Here is a 23,381-nt window from a genome sequence, read left to right on the forward strand (position 1 = left end):
CATTTATGCAACAGGTCAACTCTGGAACTGTCTCCCTCTGTCTGTATTTCCTACTTCCTATGATCTCCAGTCTTTCAAACGCAGTGTCCAGGCATGTCGAAATGAATGGATCTTGTGTTTGGCTCTTTTTTGTTTTTGTTTTTTCTTCAAAGGAACGTTTTGCGGGCTCAGCCTGTGGGTCTTTCTTCCTCGCATAAAAAAAAAAAAAAATGTTTGCAATGACAGATTAATGGGGGTACCGGCTAATGGTCTGATAACTCAAGGGGAGTATTTGGTGGGAAAAAGGTCGAGAACCCCTGGTTTAGGAGTACAGAAATGCAAGGTTATAAAGATTTTATACAATGTTAACTTTCATACAGCAAATTCTTATAGGAACTAGGTGAAGAACCTGAGCAGTTTTGCAGCAAATCATCAAATCCCATGAGCAGCTACCTTACGTTTAACACCAATTTCTGCAATTGTAACGTTAAATATATGTTATACAGAAATAAAGTGCTTAACCTGTGTCGTAATTATTCTGCATTCATGATTACCATATATCAGTTGCAATCAGCTTTCCATGGAATGGAGCTGAAAATTGTCGAACCTCCCTCCTTAAATATCAAGCTCGGAGTCGTTGTCTGTGTTACTGACCCATGTACGGTGGATGGACAGAAAGTTGTTTTAACTGTAGCCTCTGTAACAAGTTTCTCATATACTTACGAAAAAGCAGGCGTCTTTGATGACAATAAGGGAATCCTTTTCCAGTGGTGCCACTTCAAGTAAAATATTTAGTGCTTCCATGGTTGCTGTTATCATTTTAACTTCACCTGTAATAAGAACAAACATGTTAATAATTGACGTGACAAATTCAATGAAAAAGAAAACAGTGCGGGACAAAATCTGTGAAAAAGAAAAGTCCTATGTCGTTAATTACCAATGCATTTACGATTTCTCAGAAAAAAACAAACAAACAAACAAACAGAACACACATTCTCTTTTTCACTTGCCATTTTTAGATGGTCCAATTTTTGTTGCATCAGCAGAGATGAGAACATCATTAAATACTAGCAGAAGTAAGATGCCTGTGGTCATTGTTTATCTTCGACAGGAGCTGCAGGGAGAAAACGGTCTGTGGTGAGTGTATAGATTAAAGAACTCGGAAATATACAAGGTGTCCACAAAACATTACTGGATTAACAAGTCTGTCCGGGAAAGGGGGGAGCAAACCACTCGAACTCGGTGCTAGTTCCAAGCTCAGAAAAATGGTGAGGGTTGAAAGTCAGTGTCAGGATGGGCATCCGGCCTTTCAACGATCACCTGAAACCAAGGCGTGAATTCCACCGCTGCCACCCATCACCTCAGCATCGCCTCCGACACCTCCACCTTCGCGAGTAGGAGGGAGGACACCGTTAATGATTGGGGCGTGACTAGGATGACGACCTTGTTATGACGAAAGCTTGAATGAGTATTTTACGACGATGAATCATGGGGCATGGACTTGGATTCCCAAGGGAAACATTTCCTGAGTAGACCATACATGTTACATCGATTCAAAATTGTGGTGGGAAGAGATGGAAAGTAACGAGGAATACAAAAGAAACTGATCTTACATGTAAATAGAGTGATAGGTAGATAGATTGACAGATAGATACACAGTTAGATATAGATTTATGTATACATAAACTATATCATTTTGTTATATTCATTTTACACTCTGTAAAATTCTGCAAACCTAGCAGGAATTGCAGACACTCTGGATATTGAATCAACCGAGTCCTTGGTAGTTCAGGAGACTACATCATAAAAGGAGTTTTGATTTTCTGACAAATGACTCTTTTTAAATTTTACTATAGATGAAATTCCATGTCACTGATGGAATGACACCATCTCTCATTTCCGTTCAGCTTGTTTTAACTAACGTATGCAGTAATCTCTCTCTCTCTCTCTCTCTCTCTCTCTCTCTCTCTCTCTCTCTCACATATATATATATATATATATATATATATATATATATATATATATATATATGTATGGAACCTTTGTGGTACAGTGGTAAAGTGTGCGTTTTCGTTCAGTGAAGAACGAGGGTTCGCACCCCACCAGGGTAATAAACTTTGGGAACATTCTTCAGGCCACATACCGCACTGGCTGACAGAAGAGGTGCTGTGGTTGAACCAGTGTCGCATCCTGTAAAGTATGTTTGCACTCAGTTGGCTTGCAATGGCCGATTACACTTCGTTCACAGACTATACACACATACAAAGCCATTCCAACACAACAGTTACACTTACAAGCACTTCTCACCCTACATACAATCTCTACCAGACAGCGTAAGCCACTTGGCAGAGATACATTGGCTGTATCGTCCCCTCTTCGATCGGGATAAGCCGGTCCTGCAGTGGACACTCAAACGGCTGATGAAATGATATATATATATATATATATATATATATATATATATATATATATATATATATTTATATAATGTATGCATGTACAGTATATGAATATTCCATACTGACAAGTGGATCCTATAGGGAGGTTAGGAAGAACACGGGTGAGTAGCTGGAGTTTATTCTCTAATGTTTCCACAACAGGCCTTTGTCAAAGAGAAGGCTACATTCGGACTGACATGAGTCGCTTAAGTACCCGTAGCATCATCCCCTCTTGCTGGCTGTGCACGCCCCCCATGACCTGATCTGACTTTCCCGCCCCACATGATTGCTATTTCCGCGCCTGGCCTCTCTCAGCACAGAAAGCCGTTATGGTAAGTTGTGCTACCCTGGTTTGCACAAATGTGAGCTGCTTCCATTGAACTCTTTACACACTTATTTAAACCCCTGTTTATTATTTGTACCTCCTCCCAGGTGGGCAAGGGATTATACTCATCAATGTGAACAACTAAAGACTTTGATGTTCTGTGACACCTTACATCGTTCTCATGTTCATATACCATCTTATTAAGGCGCCGAGAGTATTCACCATGGTATACAGAAGAACAATTTCCACAATGTATTATGTAGTCCACACTCTTCTCAATATTATTCCTCTCCTTGTTTCTCATCATCACGACATAACATATTTTATTTCCTGATGTTGCGATGCTTATTCCAGTTCCTCTGAAGAATTTCTCCAAAAATGTTGACTCTGCAGTGATTGTGACCCTTATAGGTGCATCGTCCTTTCCAACTTGCTATTCTTGCATCTGTTCTTTATGTTTATATCTTTCTTCTCCAACAAAATTAGCAACCCCAGTGAATAACTTACCATTGTGAATCTGTCAATGATGTTTTGAAATTCCTCTTCCAGAAACTCACTGCTGCATATTCCTAACGCTGTAAGATAAAATCCGAATACAACACCTGTCTTTGTTCTCAAACCTTGTGCCGATAGAAAATGGATGAAATCGTCCTTGTTTCTGGGTTTACGGTATACTGAGCACCTTACTCCTTGTTCTTTTCTCCATTTCTGTTTATCCATAAATGGTATTCTCCTGTTCACTTCCTCCTCCACTGTAAACTGAATGAGTACTGACATTATTTAATATTCTCAGATTATTTTCGATGTTTGTTTTCTCAGCGACTATTACCAGGACATCATCTGCATACCAATACCATTCACAGTTTATGCCAATAAAGCTCTTGTACTGGTCTTGCTCCATGGTTTCCATGTACAGATACGCCATGACTGCATTGAGGCGTAAGCTCATGGTTAGACCCCTATGTTGCATGTACTCCTCCCGCAGCAGAAGGAGCCATACATGCTGTTAGCAGAGCTTTCGAAGGAGTCTCGGAAGTGGAACTACCGATCCCAAAATGTGATTTCCTGAAACTCGTATCGTTGTGTGTTAAGTTCGGGGCGTTTGTTTTCAACGGGGAGGAGTACATGCAACTTGGGGTCTTGCCATGGGCTCACCCCGCAGTGCAGTCATGGCGTGTCTGATCACAGAAACCATGAAGCAAGACCACTACAAGAAATTTATTGGCAGGACCTGTGAATGGTATAGGTATGTGGATGATGTCCTGGTAATAGTCCCTTAGAAAGCAAACATCGAGAATAAACTGAGAATGTTAATGTCAGCACTCACATACAGTTTACAGTGTAGGAGGACGTGAATGGGAGATTACCATTTCTGGATACACTGATATAGATGAAAGAAGAGGGAGAATGTTTCTCAGTCTACTGCTAACCTACAAACAAGGACGATTTCATCAATTTTCTATCATCACACAGTTTAAGAACAATGTCTGGTGTTGTATTCGGATTTTTTGATAAAGCGTTAAGAATATGCAGTACTGAGTTTCTGGAAGAGGAATTTCAATATATCATTGAGAGATTCACAGAGTTAAGTTATCCAGTGGGGTTATTAATGAGCTTGAAAAAGAAAGTTATAAACAAAGAACAGACGCAAGGATAGCAAGCTGGAATGGAGAAGGCACCCATAGTGGTCCTAAACTCTGCAGTGTCAACATGTTTAAAGGAATTGTTCAGAGGAACTGCGATAAGCATCACATCATTATCAGGAAAGAAAATATGTAGTGTCTTGAAGATGAGAAACATGGAGAGGAATATCATCAAGAGCAGTGTGGTCTGTACAATACTGTACCTTGTAGAAACTTCTTCCGATTGTTATGGTGAATCCAGTCGAGCAGGACAGTACTCTCAAGGTGGATGAAGAGCTGAAGACAGGGAGAGCTGGAGCTCCCGTTTCATCAGCCTTCAGGACTAGTTCCTGACCATCCCCCTTTGCTGTACTTTTTCAGTGTTTCGGTAACAGTAGGTCAGCACGCTCTCCAGTACAAGTTTCTCTAACTGTCAGCACCAGACTATATGCACATTACACCCTACACTTCCTTTTCCTTTTTTTTTTTTTTTTTTTTTTTAATGGCGTCTAATAACCAAGCCTCGGAATTCCGAGAGGGGGAGACCATGAGTGTCCACAGCATCCGCCCGTCTCCCGGTGAACACTCAGTGAATTGCCTGGAACCATTGTCTGACTTAACTTCTTTATTTCTGAAACATTTACGGCTTTTCCTTTAACTTTCTCTCTGTTGAGCACCACCTCTCCTCCTCTAAACCTCACTTTCTCTACTTAACTGAGACTCACCTTTCTGAGGCAACTGACAGCAAACCCTTTTCTATATCTTCCTACTTTCTCTATATTCATTTCAAAGCCAAAGGTGGCTGTTGTGAATATGTACCCAACAAGTTATGTTGCTTTCGTGTTTCTGAACTTGATTCTTCTGAATTATCTACACACTGGCTTTGGGTTTCCTGTCATTCTCTGACTAGATATATCTGTGCTGTTTACTTATCCCCTAATTCTACTGACTATGAAAAATTCTTTGACTACCTTACTTCTACAATGGAACACATCCTGTCCGTTTCTCCTTTCTCTGAAATCTCCATTGTAGGAGATTTCAGTGTTCACCATTACCTTTGGCTCTCCTTTCTTTCACTGATACACCTGGTGAACAATCCCACATCTTTTCTATCCATAATGACCTAGTGCAGCTTGTACAGCATCCTACCAGTATCCCTGACCGCCTTGGAGAGAGTTCCAACAAACTTGTCCTCTTTCTTTCTTACAACTAATCCTTCAGCTTATGATGTTAATCTTTCCTCTCTGTTGGGTTTCTCCAGTCACAGCCTTCTTACCTTAACCTATCTATTGCTCCAGTATGTCCTATGGACCCTCCAAAGAAACGTCGATTGTGGCACTTTGGAGATACTGATTGTGATGTCCTTGGGCAGTACTTCAATGATTTTCTCTGGAATGATTATTGTTTCCACGATCGGGAGCCATCTGAGTGTGCCATGCACATTACTAAGGTTATTGTCTCAGGCTTGGAAGCATACATATGGCCCTGTAGCTATTTCTTCTAATGATATAGCAGAACTACTCACTCGGACTTCTGCAATTCCACCTTAGGTGATTCTGGTGCAGTTCCTCTATTGTTTCCTTCCTCTGACTTCCTCCTGGGTGACATTAACCCGTCACATCCCGACCGATTTCGCACCGCCGATACTTCCCAATCCTGAGCTATTTTGGATTTTTTTTTTTTTTTTTTGCTAAAACCTTCGTTTTTGTTGAGAAACAAAGGAAAATCACCAAGAAAGGGCTTACCTGGGACCATAAGTGGTCGGAACAGGTAAGGTCCCCCGTTCCAGGTATCGTATTCTGTCACTGACGTGTGAAGCACTCACGTTTTCTATGGTAGGTAATTTTGGGAGAAACAACAAAGAACACATCTTCATTTATTGATTTTGAACTAATAAACAATAACAACAACAATATAATGGTTTCAATTATATATATAATAAAAATAACCATTGTTCCACTGAGCGAGCATTGCGAGTTTGGTCATATTGGTCACACGCTAGTTGCTAAGTTTCATGTTTCAGTAAACATATCATTTTTTCTACTTGGAAAGTACTGTTTCAATGCCATTTTACCACTTTTTCCGGTATGTAAATGTTTTCAGTTGTTTTTATTCATTATGATGACATTTAGCATAAGTATTGCGCACATCTGCTTACTCAGCGCACTCGCTATGACTCTTGTCAACATACATTATCATTTTTTCACTTTCATAGTATTTTTTTTTTCTACATAGAACCTATTAGCAACCAATGTAAATGTTTTCACTTATATAAATTCCTTTCGAAGGTATTTTGTGAAATGCTAGCACATATTCACACAGCAATCACACTGGCTACCACTCGTGTTTCAACTTCTACTTTATTTCTTCACTCCCAATATACTTCCCCATTTACACTACACCCGTTTCCACCTTATACTACTATTTACATATTTACGTGCCTTATTTATTACAATGAGCATCAGACTATCTCATCAAAATACCCTCGCTAGGAATGTTTTGACTTAGGTAATATTTATACACTTACATAATAACTTTCCACTTACATTATACCCGTTTCCACTTCATACAACTATTTACATATTCACAGGCCTTATTTATTCCACTGAGCGTCAGAATCTCGCATCTATATACACTTGCTTGGAACGTTTTCACTTGGAAAATATTTATTCACTTACATAATAATTTTCCACTTATATTACACCCGTTTCCACTTCCATACTACTATTTACATACCTACGGGCCTTATAATTACACTGTGCATCTGTATGTCGCATTTATTCCTGAGTATGAGCTTCATATCGCATGCACGCCTGATCAGAACTGCATCAAGGTGTGATACTCACTAAAACAATGATGAATGCAGAGACCCACGTCACACTCTACGCACTCATAGCAGGTGTCTTTTCTCTGAGTGGTGGGTCTCACCCGGGAATTACTACACACGTGACACCTGCGTTGGGGCCTAGGTCTATTTGGCTGGGGAGGTATAAGAGTTGGGAAATGGTGGGCGGATATTCTCAGGGGAGTTTGGGCGGCAGGGACAATGCGTGTGCGTTGCTGGGGCCTCTCGACTGCATACCTTGCAAAAATCACACGTGTAAGCTCCCTAACAAACCCTTCAAAGGTTTCCTGCACTCCTGTAGTCATGGCGTGCAGGTGGTAGCAATTTAGGACAGTTATATCTAGCAGATGAAAGAATAGCTTTTTGTACCACTTCATCGTGGTCCTGGCACACTCGACAGTGGATATCATGGAGTCTGACTGCTCCACCAGGCGCATGTTGTTGTAATCAAGGACACACTCAGGTTTCCAGATGTGGCGCCTCCTCTCGCTGCGGTAATCCACGGACTCTGTACGGTGCATCAAGGGGTGGTGAACCATGGATAATAGGCTGACTTATTTGTTGTGGTTCCACACTGTTTCTAGGATATTGTTAGCCAGGGAGAATACCACCTCATTTTTCTCTAGTTTCCGCCCCACCTTGACCATGTGACGCCGGTTCACTTTGACGGTACCACAGGTTCCTGTGTCATGCCTGTGTAGGTAACGAGCGAGAAGAGGGCTAGTGTACCAGTTATCCAAGTAAAGGACGTGACCACAATGACGGAAGTCTTGAATCATTGTCTTTACCACTGCTCCTGACAGTCCAATACTCCGATCCTCTATTATGTCTGTCTGTGCACTGGTGTACAAGACTATGTCTTGCACATAACCAGTCCTACAGTCACACATAACAAAGATCTTGAACACAAAACGGTGCCTTATGCTCGGTATATACTGCCAAAAGGAAATATTGCCTCTCCAGAACACGAGACTCTCGTCTATGACAAGGTCTCTATAGGGATAAAATGAGGAATGGAATGTTTGCCTTAGGTGATCAAAAACCAACCTAATTCGCCTCATCTTATCTGTGTCATTTGCATTTGCAGGATCATCAGCATCGTAAAAGTGGAGGCAACTTATAATTTGCTGAAACCGATTACGGCTCATAATTTTGCCAAATGTTGGCATCTGCATAATAGGATCCCTTGTCCAGTATGCCGGAATTCTGTTTTTTCGTACAATACCCATCAAAAGTACCAGGGCAAAAAACAAAAACACATATGCAAGAGACACAGGGTAATCATAAATAATGGAATGCCTGCTCCTTGCGCCAAGTCTTTCATTCTCACGCCACTGGCTGCTAGCGAAACAGTTGGTTCCACTATTTGCTCCACAAAACCCTCACTGAAAAACAGGTGGAAAAAATCCAGCCTAGTGGAACAATGGTGAATTCCTGGAGCCGTGCAGCCAGCGCACCCCAGCTCAGTGAAGGGGTGAATGATCATGGAGAAATCACTGCCATCCTCCCAATTCTAATTCTCCAAACCCTCGCCCCCATCATCCCCATCGTTGCCTTCGTCTGGGTGGGGAGGAGATGCTGGTGGGGGAGATTGGGGAGGAGCAGTGCGGAGGGCTTCCCCACTCGCACTCCTCTTCCCTCAGCCTTTGCCCTTCCCCTTTCCCTTACCCTTACGGCCTTGGGGAACATCAGGGGGCTGTCGGGAGAAATTGTGGGCCTGTGCCAGGTGATGAACCCAGAATTGCATCAGAGGAAGGCCTGGAAATGTAGTGTAGTCAATGAAGATGGGTATCTGCCAGACCACTTACAAGACCTATTTTCATGAGTTGCAAATGCCTTGATGACTCGCAAGTGCTGAAGTTAAGGCAGCTGCTGACGAAGTTTGCTGATGCCTTTTCCACCGGAGACCTACACCTAGGGTCCATTGATCAGGTGGAGCAATGTATAGACACCGAGGATCATTGCCTGATTAAGCCCAAAACCCTGGGTGACGACCATAGTTGCTCTCACAAAACATGCTTTACATCACGGGTGACGACTCTAGTCGACCAAGCAAATTTTGTAAACCGCGGGTGTTTTCCTCACTTCTGCCACCTCCACCCTCAAAGTCAGTGAGATATCTTACAAAGTAGGGAACATATATATATATATATAGATAGATAAATGTATGTATATCAATCTATCTATCTATCTATCTATATATGTATAGATATAGATATCTTGTACCTTTCCTTCTTGCTGGAAGTTTGCTCTCATTCAGCCAGTCCCAAAGAAGGGTGACCACTCCCAACCCTCCAACTATCGTCCAATTGCTTTAACGTCCTGTATTTCAAAAGTTTTCGAGTCAATTCTTAATAGAAAAATTTTAAGGCATCTTTCCTATCACAACCTTCTTTCCGATCGTCAGTATGGGTTCCGTCAGGGACGCTCCACTGGCGATCTTCTAACCTACCTTTCAGACTCCTGGTCATCCTCCTTTCAGGACTTTGGCGAAAGCGTTGCCATTGCACTTGACATCTCAAAGGCTTTCGATCGAGTCTGGCATAAATCTTTAATTTCCAAACTGCCCTCATTCGGTTTCTATCCTTCTATCTGTGCCTCCATCGCTAGCTTCCTTTCTGGTCGTTCTATAGCCGCTGTTGTAGACGGCCATCGTTCTTCTCCTAGATCTATCAACAGTGGTGTTCCTCAGGGCTCTGTCCTATCACCAACTCTCTTCCTTTTATTCATCAATGATCTAAACTGTACATCTAACCCTATCCACTCATACGCTGATGACTCCACCCTTCACCTTTCCATTCGGTTCCCGCAACGCCCATCTCAACGGTTACTTCAACAAACAAGGGATGAGGCCATGGCACACCTAATGTCTGACTTGGCTCGTATCTCTGAGTGGGGTAAAAATAATATGGTTGTCTTTAATACATCTAAGACTCAGTTCTTACACCTATCAACTCGACAAAATCTTCCACAGGTATTCCCACTAATGTTTAATAATATTCAGCTTAATCCTGCATCATCCTTGAACATGCTTGGGGTTTCATTTACTCGGGACTTATCTTGGAAAGATCATATTACATCTCTTGTAAAATCTGCTTCCAAGAGATTGGGTGTGCTAAGCCGACTCCGCTTTTTCTTTACCCCTGCACAATTGTTGACTCTATACAGGGGTTTTATCCGCCCCTGTGTGGAGTACAACTCTCATGTGTGGGGAGGCTCCCCACATACAGCTCTTCTCAATAGGGTGGAGTCAAAGGCTTTTCGTCTCATTAACTCTCCTCCTCTTACTGACTCCCTTCAACCTCTGTCTCTTCGCCGCACTGTTGCATCTTTATCTCTTTCCTATCGCTACTTTAATGGTCAGTGCTCCTCTGAACTGTCTGCTTGCATTCCTCCAGCTCTACGACGGGCGCGTAGCACCTGTCTGGCAGCAAACTCTCATCCTTTTTCTGTCCACCTCTCTAATGCAAGAGTTAACCGTTACTCTCAGTCTTTCATTTATGCAACAGGTCAGCTCTGGAACTGTCTCTCTCTGTCTGTATTTCCTGCTGCCTATGATCTCCAGTCTTTCAAACGCAGTGTGTCCAGGCATCTCAAAATGATCGGATGTTGAATTTGGCTCTCTCTTGTATTTTGTTTTTCTCTTGGAGGGAACTGTTACTACGGGCTCATGGCCTTTGGTTCCTTCTTCCTCGCATATAAAAAAAAAAGATAGATGGATAGATAGATGTATCTCTCTCTCTCTCTCTCTCTCTCTCTCTCTCTCTCTCTCTATATATATATATATATATATATATATATATATATGTGACATCATCGCATAGCCAAAGGTTTGTACTTTCATCTGTTTAGTTTTTGACTATAGGTTAAGTTGTGTTTTTTGGGGGGTCAAAAAAAAAAAAAATCACTGAATATCACAGGCTGTGGGGGGAGGTGGCCAAGCCCCGTGCCTGGGATGAAGAGGTTAGACAGTCAGAACGGTGGATGACGCCAGACCAACAGCAAGAAATGGAGCTGATGGAGCCTCTCCAGAGCCAAGGAGTGACAGAAAAGTCCAGCAGTCCTTGGGCATCATTGATGGTTCTCATAAAGAAAAAGGATGGTTCAGTAAGGTGCTGTAAAGATTATCGAGCCCTGAATGAAGTGAGAGTGAAGGATGCATACCTTTGGTGACACCCTGGATGCTCCGTCAGGTGCCAAGTGGTTCTCTACCCTAGACATGAAGGCAGCATATCATCAGGTCAGGGTTACAGAGAAAGACAAGGAGAAAGCAGTCTTTTCTTATGGGTGAGATTTATGGCAGTTTAAAGTGATGCCATTTGGCCTAAGCAATGCCCCAGTTTTTTTTTTTTGAGTGTCTCATGGATGAATGCTGGAAGGCCTGCACTGGCAGACAGCTCTTATCTATCTGGATGATGGAATTGTGTTTGGATGGGCTTTTGAACAGGAACTGGAGAGGCTGGGAGAGGTGCTTAACAGGATCCCGAACAGTGCACCTCAAGCTGAACCCTAAGAAGTGTTACCGGTTCCCGAAGGAAGTGAAGTACCTGGGACACATTGCAGGCGTCGGTGGCGTCTGCTCAGACTCATAGAAGGTGGCAGCTGTGGAAAACTGGGAAATACCAACTTGTGAGTAGGAACTATGGAGTTTCCTGGGCCTGTGTCAAGGACTTTACAAAGATAGTTGCACCTCTGCACAAGTTGTTGGGGAAAAGGCAGAAGTTTACGTGGACTGTAGTGACTCAGAAGGCCTTCAGTGAATTCAAGCATGTGTTGATGAGCTCTCCAGTGTTGCCATACCTAGATCAGAGTCAGCCATTCATCTTGGATTCTGACACTAGAGACCATGGTATTGGTGGAGTCCTGTTGCAGATGAAGGATGAAAAAGAGCATGTGTTGGCCTCTTACAGCAAGAGCCTCAGCCCACCAGAGTGCAACTACTGTAACACCTGTAAGGAGCTCTTGGCAGTGATGAGGAGCCTTGATTTCTTCCATCCCTACTTGTATGGGTCCTACTTCATCATCAGGACAGATCATATGGCATTCAAGTGGCTGAAAACGTTAAAGAATCCAGAAGGACAACTGGCACACTGGCTTGGGAAACTGGATCAGCACAACTATGAGGTGCAGCACTGTCCTGGGCGGGTACATGGCATTGCTGAGAGCCTGAGTCGTCAGCCTTGTGACCTCGACCCTGCAGTGTAGTAAAAAAAGAAGAGCAGAGCAAGAAATGCAGCAGTACTGTGGTGACAGGGCCAGTCTCACCTGATGATCTGAGGAGGATGCAGGTGGAGTATCAGATTTACGACCAGTGGTTGAGTGGCTGCAGCAGAGTACAGTATGACCATCTTGGGATGAGGTTTCCATATTCAGCCCTGTGACTAAGAGCTACTGGAATCAGTGGGACCTTCTTCGTTTGAACAATGGACTACTCGAGAGTCACTGGGAGAATCCTGATGGCCTTAGCAAGTATGGGCAACTGGTGGTTCCAATGAAAATGAGGTCCGAGATCTTGGATGAGTCTCAACCAGATCACTATACTCTGTCCAAGTTGGTTTGAAGGTAAATGCTCCATCTCTGGGATTTGACATCAAAATCGCTCCCCCTACAGTTCACTATGATTGGCTGGTGGGGTGACACACACACACACACACACACACACACACACACACACACACACACACATACACACACACACGGATTCAATCTAGACGGACGTGTGACACCGGCGCTCCGTACCAAATCATCACGGCCAGTGGCATTACCTAAATAGTATCTTTGTATGAGTCAAGCTCAGTACCAGGTTAGACTAAATGATTGTTCATTATTAAAAGAAAAAAAATAAGTTTAAACAAGACTTGTTCAAACAGGAAATAGAACCAAGACGAAAGAATACGCTGAGTCATCTCTGAGGTTTGTTTAGACTACAACAACACGGAGATTGTAAGTACATGCTTTGCACTTTAAGTATTGCAAAATGGATACATACTTCAGTAAAACAAATTTGGAAAAGAAAAGGGATAAAGGTAAAAAGCAAAGTGATGATTTCTACCAAGAACTGGTTGAAGTAGAGACTCACAATAGACTGGTTGAACGTGTAAACAAACTAGAAATGGCTTTCAAAAATGAAATTGATGAAATAAAGAAGCAGATGCACTTGCAAAAGGAAGAAATAGAAAAACTAGAAAGGGAGGCCAATAAGAAAGACACAACCATCAGTGAACTAACAGTGGAATTGAGTACAATTAGGAAGAAAATGAGTGAAATGGCAAGTACAGTAGTCAATCACGAGAGTGTTATTGAAGAGTTCAAAAATGACACAGAGACAATTAGGCAAGTTAGCAGTCTTATTGACCAGAGCAGTGATATTGAGGAGAAGATGACACAAGTGAATCAAGCTGTGGAAAGCTACAAAAATGATGTAGAAACCACGTATGCTGAAATGGTGAAAGTAAAGAAAGACTTAGAAACAAGGGTGGAGGAAAAAAGCATTAAAAAGGAGGGGAAAAAAATAATCCAAAACAATCCAAAGTTAGTCAGAGATTCAGTAGAGATAAACAAATCAATAGTAATCACTGGTATAGAAGAGGAAGAAATAAAAAAACATCACAAGAGACAAAAAGGAGATGGCAAATGTAATGGGCTTACTGAAAGAAGTATCAGAGGAAATCGGTAGTAAAGACATAGAGGAACACAAAAGGTTAGGGAAATACGAGAAAAGCAAGACAAGACCTCTCAAGGTGACTTTCCAGAGTGCAAACACTGTGGAAGAGATACTAAAAAATGCAAAGAATCTTAAGGAAAAAGAGGAGTTTAAAAATGTATGGATAAAAGGATGCCTAACACAAGAGGAACTGGAATTACTGAAAGAGAAAAGGGAGGAAGCATAAACAAAAAAATGAGGGAAGATCAGAAGAGAAGAAATTTTTTTTACAAAGTAATAGGATTGCAGGTACGAAAGTGGTACACAAACAGGATGGAAGAAAGAGGAGGAAGGTAGTAGAACCATGTCATGACAAGTATATAAACAAGATGATAAAATTGATGTACTCAAATGTGGATGGAATGGTATCTAAATTACTAGAGATGAATGATTATGTCAGAGAAAATGAACCACAAATAATATGCCTAACTGAAACAAAATTAATACCAAGGATATCAAATGACATACTAAACTTAGAGGAATACACTATATGGAGAAGAGACAGATATTTAAAAAAAGGAGAAGGAATTATAATATTAACTAAGAAGAATCTAAAAGTCAAGGAAATTAAACTAGATATACCATCACAAGTAGAACTGATTGCAGTAGAGATCGACACATCTGAAGGTAAAGTAATTGTAGCCAATTTGTACATGCCACCCAGATCAAACACATGGGAAAGAGATGAATATGAGGACCTGGCAGAGAGTACAATTCAGAGTGTAAGATCATTGCTACATAAAATGGAAGAGAAATCGGAAAGAATTATACTAACTGGGGACTTCAATACAAATATAAATTGGAATACGCTAGATATAAATAGCCAAGAAAGTTGTTGGGACCAAAAGCTCCTGGATCTCGTGCAGGAGTTTTTCTTAACGCAACATGTGAGGGAAACCACCAGAAAAAGAGGACTTGATGTACCTTCAGTGCTAGATCTAATATTTATAAGGCAAGAAAATGATATTGACAGTTTAATATGTCACCCTTCACTAGGCAAAAGCGATCATGCAGTACTAAATTACAACTTCAGGATAGCATATGACATAGTAAACAGCAATGATAGTTACAAAAAGAGCCTAAACTATAAAAAGGGAAATTATCAAGACCTAAAGAAGTATTTCTTAGAAGTTGATTGGGAAAATGAGCTTAGAGGACAAGATTTAAATGCTGTATATAAAAATTTTTGTGAATTTTATTAAATAGGAGTCCAGACGTACATCCCACAGCACAAAGAAGCAGATAAGAAAATACAGAAATGGTTCAATGCAGAATGTAAAAAATAAAAAAAAGAAGAGATTTGTTGTGGAATTCATACAGAAGACACATTAGTGAAAGGGCGTATAATAATTACAAGCAGGCAAGAAACGATTATACAAGAATAAGCAGGGAAGCCCAAAAACAGTTTGAGGAGGATATAATAAATAAAAGTAGTGATCAACCAAAGCTGTTTTACAACTATATCAGAAGCAAAACTAAAGTAAAAGATATAATACAATCCATTACGGACGAGGGAATCACTTATACACAAGAGAAAGATATTTGTGACACACTAAATAAGAATTTCCAATTAGTTTTTAAAGAAGAAAAAAAATTGAGGGGGACTATGTGGAATGTGCATGTCCACACATACTACCAGATATACAAATAGCAGAAAAAGTAATACAGGAGGAGTTAAGTAGATTAGACAGAGGAAAAGCAAGTTGTCCTGAAGAAATTTCATGTTGGGTATTACGAGAATGTGCAAAGGAATTAAGTAAACCATTACTTTTAATTTTCAAGAAATGCTTGAGTCAAGGTAAACTACCTGAGATTTGGAAAAAAGCAAATATTGTCCCCTTATTCAAGAAAGGAAATAGACAAAATCCTCTCAACTACCGACCAGTATCACTGACCAGTGTTGTAAGCAAGGTATTAGAAAAACTTATAAGAAAAGCTTGGGTAAATCATCTAGAAGAACACAGGATGCTAACAGAAAGACAGTTTGGTTTCAGAAAAGGAAAATCATGTGTTACTAATCTGTTGAGCTACTGTGACAGAGTAACAAACACAATACAGGAAAGGGAAGGATGGGTGGACAGTATCTATTTAGATTTCAAGAAAGCTTTTGACACAGTACCACACCAAAGACTTTTATGGAAACTGTATCACCAAGGAGGAATTCGAGGTAAACTGTTTTGTTGGATGCAAGACTTTCTCATAAAAAGAGAAATGAGGACAGTACTAAGAGGAAACTACTCATCATGGAAAGAAGTGACTAGTGGAGTACCACAGGGTTCAGTGCTGGCACCAATCATGTTTTTAGTGTATATAAATGATATAAACAGTAACACTGGAAATGAGAGCTATCTGAATATGTTTGCAGATGATGCAAAAATACAAAGGAGAATTACTAACACAGACTCTTGTAAAGAGCTACAAGAAGAATTAAATAAACTTCATGAATGGAGTAGTACATGGCAAATGGAATTCAGTGTGGACAAGTGTCATGTAATCAAGTTTGGTAAAAGTGGAAAAAGACCTGATTGGGATTATAAGTTAGGAAATAAAACCCTATACACATCAGAAAGAGGGAAAGACCTAGGTGTGATTATCAATAACAGACTATCTCCGGCTGATCTCATCAGCGAGAAGGTGCGGAACATGTATACACTGCTTGCAAATATGAGACTAGCATTCACATACATAAATGAAGACATGCTAAGAAGGATAATAACATCATTCATTAGACCAACCCTGGAATATGCATCAGTAGTCTGGAGTCCTCATCTCAAAAAGCATATAGACAAGATTGAAAAAGTTCAAAGGGCCGCTACAAGATGGATACCAAGCTTAAGGGACCTAAGCTACGAAGAAAGACTAAATAAACTGAATCTACCAACACTACAGGAGAGAAAGAAAAGAGGTGACATGATAATGCTATATAAATGCATATCAGGAAAGGAGAAAATAGACATAAATGATTACTTAACATATGGAGAAGCATCAGTAAGAGGACACTGCAAAAAACTGCATAAGAAGAGAGGTGATAAAGACGTAAGGAAATTCAGTTTCCCAAACAGAGCAATTGATCAATGGAATGCACTACCGAATGAAATAGTGTGTGCCAAAACAGTTCATAAATTTAATGATCTGTACGATAAATATGGTTTAAGACACGGGACAGTACGAGCTTGACTCATTCCTGTAAAGATACAATTAGGTAAGAACACACACACACACACACACACACACACACAAACACACTTCAGGCTGAATCAGATCGTGTCTTGCCCTGACTCAGTGCTCTCTCTCTCTTATTTATATTCTGTACAATATCCACGATAAATAATACTAAATCTCTCTCTCTCTCTCTCTCTCTGTCTCGAGCGAAAAAAGGAAACATAGGAGGGGTATTGATAAAGGATTTAATGTAGAGATAAGTTTCATAACACATAAGGAACAGGGAAGTTAAAATAAAAGGCAGCCAAGTGTGTGTGTGTGTGTGTGTGCATGCGTGCGCGCGCTTGCCCCCCTCTCTCTATCATACTCCAGGACTCGTACACTTTGTTCCACGTCAATAAAGTCATTACCGGCATATGCAATCCCTCCACTTCCACTGTTCTATCGCCTATTTTTATTTTCCTTCAGCTTTTCGCCCCTGTCATTGTCTCTTAAACGTAGCGTACCAGCGTACAGTGCCTCATTCCTTTCGTCTCGTCCTCTTCCAACACTCCTCTCTCTCTCTCTCTCTCTCTCTCTCTCTCTCTCGAATGAAAAAAAGGAAACATAAGAGGGGTATCGATAAAGGATTTGATGTAGAGATAAGTTTCATAATACATAAGGAAGAGGGAAGTTAAAATGAAAGGCAGCCAAGAAGCCCAAACTGCGCTCACGTCCCAGGGGTTTTTCGTGGAGGGATGATGGGAATCACAGGTCGCAGGATCCACCCGTCCATACTTGCCACTCCTAACCCCTTTTCTTCACTCCGTTGCTCTCTCTCTCTCTCTCTCTCAACACACCACAACAAAATGTAAGCAAAAACGTACATACATACATATATATATATATATATATATATATATATATATATATATTGTTACATAGCCTATGATTTCATCATCCTTTGTGTAATTCTAACGTACAGTGTGCTGCCTGTTTGATCACGAGCGTGTTCTGCCTCAGTCCCCCCCTTCTACCGTTATAGTAGAGTAAGTCGTCCTTTCTGTTGTTCAGTGCGAGATTGTCAACTCTTTGTCCCCATGGCTTCATTTGCGCGTCCTTCTTACAAGTTGTATCAAGCTCTGCCGGCCCCTATATAATGAGCTCAGTCTCTACATTAATTGCCACTTAGATCTACTCCTCATTTTGTTCACATCTCTGTCCTCCCCTGTACAGTTATTATTGTGAGTTTCTCAGGAAGTCTCCAACCATCTAGCAGCTGTGTGTAATTTGAGTATAACTGTTGTTGCATTTTTTTCTTGTACTGTGTAGCGTAAGGTGTTAATTCTTAGGCCTAGTAAAGTTTTTGTAATTCATTTTGTCAGCCAGTGTTAATAATATTTTGTATCTGTAATAATTTATCTTGCATTAACTGAGCATTACCCAGTGTATTTTCATTTTATCAGGGCTGACTTAGGTAAATTTACTCTTGCTAATTTCATGTTAATAGAGGCTATTGCAGTTAACCATATATTTAACCTGTTTTTTGCCATTACATTATCCTTATGAGTCCTGAATGTTTTGTTGTTAGTTTGAGCATTAAACTTTAACTTGTAATTTTATCTAACTCTTTTGTTTTGAACCTGGAACTTTACGGGACAGTAGTGATTATTAGTATTCTCACTTAAAGTGTACATTATCTTTCTCTGTTCCGTAACATAAATTTGGCGACCTCTTATCAGGATATTCAGGATATTATCATAAGGATATTGCTTGATATTTTGTGACTGTGATTTATTCATGATGTCTACTATTTCTACACTTGATGAAGCCAAAGATTTTTTGTCAAATGTGCAAACAGTGTGTGATGTAGAGAACAGAACAAAGAATGAACTTAAGCTTGTTGCTCAACAATTGGGAATTGCTGTTCGCTCTCATCATTCTAAAGATCAAATTGTTGACATGATTAATGAAAGCTTGTTTAATGTAACTCCTCCAAATGAGCAAACGCAGATTGAATTAGCTAAGTTACAGCTAGCCCTGCAGGAGGCTTAGGCTAAGGAGGCGGAGTCTCGTGTTAAGGATGCTGAATTTCAAGCACGTGCTAAGGAGGCTGAGTCTCAGGCTAAGCAGGCGGAATCTCAGGCTCAGATTCAGGAGGCACAGATACAGGCACAAGTTGAACTTGCCAGGATTCAGGCAGACCATGAGTATCGCATGAAACAAGGTGGAACTGGATCATCTAGCTCTGATGATTTTGATGTGGCTAAAAATGTTAAACTTGTCCCTCCTTTTAATGAATCTGATTTAACAAAGTATTTTCAGTTGTTTGAGAGGGTAGCTACAGGTTTTAATTGGCCTAAAAAGTATTGGCCAGTACTCCTTCAAACTGTTCTCACTGGTAAAGCTCAAGTAACTTATGCATCTTTGCCTCAGGATCAATCTGATAATTATGATGTAGTTAAGAGCTTGATTCTTAAGGCCTATGAGCTTGTTCCTGAAGCCTATAGAGTAAAATTTAGGACAACCTATAAGCAAGATAAGCACTCCCATGTTGAGTATGCAAAAATCAAAGAAGATCTGTTAGAGCAGTGGTTAAATTCTAAGAATGTGGATTCTGATTTTGGTAAATTTAAGCAGATGATTTTGCTGGAGGACTTCAAGAGGTGTATTTATAAAGATGTAAGCCTATATCATGATGAGAGAAGAATAGATAATTTGTCTGATGCTGCAGTTTTAGCTGATGCATATGTTCTCACTCACAAAAGATATTCTAAAGAAAAAAGGAATGCTGAGAGTAAGTATGTTGCCTCTACTCAGAGTACAGATAACAGGAAAGAGAATAAGGATGATGTTTCTCAGGAAGTAAATACCAGCTTCACCTCTAGATTTCAGAAAAGTAAATGTACTTATTGTAGTAAGCTTGGTCATACTACGGAGAAATGTTTCAGGAGACAGCGTGATGTGAACAAAAAGGAGTCTTTAAATATTCAATCAATTGGTCTAGTGTCCACTCTTGAGAGTTCCCAGAATTCTTTAACTGAGTTAACTGAACCTGCTTTGAGGGGTAACTTAAATTCTCATGATGGAGCTCCTCTTTTGAGCAGTAACGTGGGTGACACTCTCAAGAGTTCATGTGCTAATTTCTTGTCTGATGGTTTTGTCAGTCCTCTGGACAGTAATGACAGGAAATCAGTTAAAATATATCGTGATACAGGTGCTTGCCAATCCCTTATGCTGACCAGTGTTCTAGGCTCTAATGTTAATTCCTCTGATGAAACTGTAATCTTACAAGGTGTAGGGAATAATTACTTCTCTGTCCCTCTGTGCAGAGTGAATTTAGAGTCTGGTTTTGTTAATGGTTCTGTTATGGTTGGGTTGGTTGAGACACTCCCAATGTCAGGTGTAACTTTCTTACTTGGAAATGATATTGGTGGAAGTCAAGTGTGTCCAGCTCCTCAGTTGTCTAGTGAGCCAGTGGCTGCGGCCCAGGATTGTGATGTCCCTGATGTGTTCCCTGCATGTGCTGTCACTAGGGCTAAGTCTAAAGTTACTGGTGATTTAGAGGATAATGATGATGATGTTATCCTAGCTGACACTTTTCTTGCTAATTTGGACCACTCACCAGATGAGGCAGTACCCCGTAGTGTTGATAATTTGTCTCGTCAAGAGTTGGTTGAGTTGCAGGTTGCTGACCCTGAGTTGAAAGGTCTAGCTAACTCTGCTTGCAGTGAGGAAGAGTCAGCTGGTGCTTCTACTTGTTATTATATAAAGTCAGGAGTACTTATGAGGAAGTGGAGACCCCCAACAGCATCAGCCGACTGTGAATGGGAGGTTGTACATCAAGTTGTCATCCCTCGTGTTTGTAGGCAGGATATCATTAGAGTGGCTCATGATTCCAGTTTGGCAGGACACCTTGGAGTGAGGAAGACTGTGGCACGCATTTTGAAACACTTCTACTGGCCATGTATCTTCAGGGATGTTTCCTGGTATTGTAAGTCTTGTCACACCTGTCAAGTTGTGGGGAAGTGTAATCAGACCGAAAGGGTTGCACGTCTAGTTCCCATTCCTCCTTTTGAGGAACCTTTCACCCGTGTGTTGGTGGATATTGTGGGCCCTCTTCCTAAGACTTCTTCAGGATTTTCTTATTTGTTGACCCTGATTGATATGGCTACTCGTTATCCTGAAGCCATTCCACTTAGAAATATCTCAGCAAAGAACGTGGTTAAGGAAATGCTAGGGTTCTTCACAAAGTTTGGTCTGCCCAAGGAGGTACAGTCAGACCGAGGAAGTAATTTCATGTCAAATGTTTTCAAGCAGTCTCTGAAAGAGTTGGGCATCACCCAGATCACGTCTTCAGCTTACCATCCCCAGACTCAAGGAGCGTTGGAGAGATATCATCAAACACTCAAATCGATGCTCAAGAAATACTGTTTGGAACATCAGAAAGACTGGGATAAATGTCTTCCATTCGTTGTGTTTGCCGCAAGAGAATCTCCAAATGAATCACTGGGCTTCTCACCTTTTGAACTACTGTTTGGCCATGAAGTAAGAGGACCCCTTAAGCTATTCAAGGAATGCTGGCTGTCTGAGGAAGATGACGTCAACCTGCTGGAGTATGTGACGAAGTTCAAAGAACGGCTGTCCACTGCTTTACAACTGGCGAGAGAGAATTTAGGAGCTGCTCAGGAGAAGATGAAGACTTGGTACGATAAGAAGTCCAGGTTACGCCACTTTCAGCCAGATCAGGTTTTGATTCTGCTACCAGTTCATGGGCAACCTCTTCAAGCCAAGTTTAGTGGTCCTTATTTCGTGGAGAAGAAACTCAGTGATGTCAACTATGTCATCGCCACACCAGATCGTAGAAAGAACAAGCAACTATGTCACATCAACATGCTAAAGTTATATCACAGGCGGGACGAAAATAATCCAGTCTGCACTGTAGCTGTTCCATCCGAGTCTGCAAGTGAAGCTCTCCCATGCAGTATGAGCCTGAGTGATAGTTTGGGGAAGAATCCTGATATCATGAATGATCTCCAGACTAAGCTTTCTCATCTACCTCCCGAGGAAAGGCAGGAGTTTTCGGCATTACTGCAGGAGTACCCGCAAGTGTTCCGTGCCACTCCAGGAAGAACCACTGTGTTGATGCATGATGTCGATGTTGGAGACGCAAAGCCAATTAAACTGCCTCCTTACCGTGTGAACCCAGTGAAAGTTCCTCTCATCCAGAAGGAGCTTGGCTACCTGTTGGACCACAGGATGATTGAGCCCTGTCAGAGCGAGTGGAGTTCTCCTGTCACTCTAGTCCCTAAGCCAGGTGGGTCACAGCGGCTTTGCATTGACTACAGACGTGTTAATCAGATAACCAAAACAGACACTTACCCTCTCCCTCGTGTGGAAGATTGCATAGACAAGATCGGAAAGGCTAGGTACATAAGTAAGTTTGATTTGTTAAAGGGATACTGGCAAGTACCTATGACTGAACGTGCTAGGGAGATCTCATGTTTTGTAACACTAGGAAAGACTTTTGCATGTTCTGTAATGCCATATACAGATTGTTTTAGAGTAATAAGAAATTTCCTTTGTAAATTTCTTTTTCTTTGTGGGGAGGTGTTACATAGCCTATGATTTCATCATCCTTTGTGTAATTCTGACGTACAGTGTGCTGCCTGTTTGATCACGAGCGTGTTCTGCCTCAGTCCCCGCCTTCTACCGTTATAGTAGAGTAAGTCGTCCTTTCTGTTGTTCAGTGCGAGATTGTCAAATCTTTGTCCCCATGGCTTCATTTGCGCGTCCTTCTTACAAGTTGTATCAAGCTCTGCCGGCCCCTATATAATGAGCTCAGTCTCTACATTAATTGCCACTTAGATCTACTCCTCATTTTGTTCACATCTCTGTCCTCCCCTGTACAGTTATTATTGTGAGTTTCTCAGGAAGTCTCCAACCATCTAGCAGCTGTGTAATTTGAGTATAAGTGTTGTTGCATTTTTTCTTGTACTGTGTAGCGTAAGGTGTTAATTCTTAGGCCTAGTAAAGTTTTTGTAATTCATTTTGTCAGCCAGTGTTAATAATATTTTGTATCTGTAATAATTTATCTTGCATTAACTGAGCATTACCCAGTGTATTTTCATTTTATCAGGGCTGACTTAGGTAAATTTACTCTTGCTAATTTCGTGTTAATAGAGGCTATTGCAGTTAACCATATATTTAACCTGTTTTTTGCCATTACATTATCCTTATGAGTCCTGAATGTTTTGTTGTTAGTTTGAGCATTAAACTTTAACTTGTAATTTTACCTAACTCTTTTGTTTTGAACCTGGAACTTTAC

This window comes from Coenobita brevimanus, chromosome 58 (assembly GCF_032717465.1).
Source record: "Coenobita brevimanus isolate Jiangsu-jjx chromosome 58, ASM3271746v2, whole genome shotgun sequence".
Classification (NCBI taxonomy): domain Eukaryota; kingdom Metazoa; phylum Arthropoda; class Malacostraca; order Decapoda; family Coenobitidae; genus Coenobita; species Coenobita brevimanus.